Here is a 2,244-nt window from a genome sequence, read left to right as displayed (position 1 = left end):
TCCATTTTCTTATTATTATAAACAGATAAGTAATAAACATGGATGTGTAAGTACCTCTGTTGTAGGGCATAAAGAAGCCTTTGGGTATATGTCCAGGAGTGTTATATCTGGGTCACATGAAAGTTCTCATTTCAATTTTCTAAGACACTCCAACATTGATTTCCAGTTTACACTCTGTCCAATACTGAATAAAGGTCACCTTTACCCACATTCCAGTCAATATTTACTATCAGTTTTTCTTGATGATAGCAGCGGGCAATCACTTTTTTTCTGATATATAAAGTTATTCTCTATAAGGTGAGTAGCCTAAGAAGCTAATTTTTCTTCAAGTACTTATTGGATATCTGTAATTCTTACTTTGAAATGTCTTTTCAGTTCACTTGAATTTTTATTGATTGGTTTGTTTGTAATTTTTATGTATTTGTTTGTTTTCATGGCCTGTTTACTATATAGACCAGGTAAATCTAGAGCTCACTGAAATATTCCTGCCTCTGTCTTCCATGTGTTCGTAATAAAAGTATGCAATGGTGCCTAAGTAGTTTACTTGTTATTGTTTTGGATTGTAATGTTTTGAGTGTTTCATATATTCTGGATATTTATTAGTTGTTATTAGTTGTTTGTCGGATGAACTGCTATCAAATGTTTTTCATAGAAAAGCATAATCATAGTCTGATAATCTCAGGTTTCTTGAAGCTTCAGAAAATCAAACTCTTATCATTGGTCTGTCTTTCAAAGAAGACTCAAAATAGAAATCTTGGTGCTGGGTGTTGGTGACACACACGTTTAATCCCAGAACTCTGGAGGCAGAGGAAGGCTGATCTCTGTGAGCTTCAGGCCAACCTGGCTTACAGAGCAAGTGCCAGGATAGGCTCCAGAGCTACACAGAGAAACCCGGTCCAAAAAACCAAACCAAAAAAAAAGAAGAATTTTTGGGATAACTCAAACAAGGAAGCAAAGGACTTGTACTTTAAATATTGAAGAAATTAAAGATGTCAAAAGATGTAAAGATCTCCCTTGTTCATGGGGATTGGTAGGATTAATATAATGAAAATGACCATCCTACCAAGAGCAATCTTGAGATTCAGTATAATCCCCATCAAACAATCCAACATGATTCTTCACAAAAACTGAAAGGATATTTTTTGGCTTAATATGGAGACACAAAAAACTCAGGAATAGCTAAAACAATTCTGAATCATAAAAGAACTACCGGAGGTATCACCAACAACAACCTCAAATTGTTACACAGAGTTAAAGTAATAAAAATAGCATGGTATTGTCACAAATTCAGACATGTTGAACAATGGGATAAAATCGTAGATCCATGCACCTACAAAGACCTGATTTTTGACAAAGAAGCCAAAAATACACACTAGGGGAAAAGAGAATATCTTCAACAATTGGCGCTGGTCAAAGGGGATAGCTACACTCAGAAGAATAAATGTAGACTCTTGTTTATCACCCTACCCTCAACTCAAACTGTATCAAGAGTCTCAACATAAGCTGGGTGGTGGTAGTGCACACCTTTAATCTCAGCACTCAAGAGGCAGAGGCCAGCCTGGTCTATAATAGATCAAGTTCCATGAAAGTCAGGGCTACACAGAAAAACCCTATCTCAAAAAACAAAAACAAACAAAGACTCTCAACATAAGGCCAGAAATACTGAATCTGATAAAACAGAAAGTGGTGAATAGGCTTGAACTCATTGACAAGGGAAAGGATTTACTGTGCAAGAAATTGACAGTAAAGGCATTATGAAGATTAAATAGGAAGGCTGATGGGAGAGAAGGGTAAAGGAGAGACTATGGGGAGGAGCAACTAACATGAGAAGCCAAATGGAAACCTACTTTTTTCAAAGCTTCCTAAAATTTATACATATGTGAAAAGAACTTAAAAAGAGTCATCATATAATAGGTGAGACAATGCCCCCAACTAGACATTGTTTGCCACCAGGTAAAACCCCCAGTATCAGAAATGGGTTACATCTCTTTGAGTCATTGGTTAATGGGTTCCCATAGGACCCCAGACATCATAAACTATTGCCAAGGCTACTGATTACCCTCTAAAACCTGATGTCAAAGTACTATTGCTAAAAGCATGATTCACCCAAGTCATGGAACCTTGAGAAATTGAGTTGCTACCCAACTAGAAGCTTCACCATTACCTGGATATACACTCTGCAACCTACAATAGCAGGCTGTCTTCGAGACAGGTCAGTGTGATAGTGGTAGAAATATTAAGGGA

This window comes from Mesocricetus auratus, unplaced genomic scaffold, assembly GCF_017639785.1.
Source record: "Mesocricetus auratus isolate SY011 unplaced genomic scaffold, BCM_Maur_2.0 Super-Scaffold_100003, whole genome shotgun sequence".
Taxonomy (NCBI): Eukaryota; Metazoa; Chordata; class Mammalia; order Rodentia; family Cricetidae; genus Mesocricetus; species Mesocricetus auratus.
Note: the sequence above shows the minus strand (reverse complement) of the source record.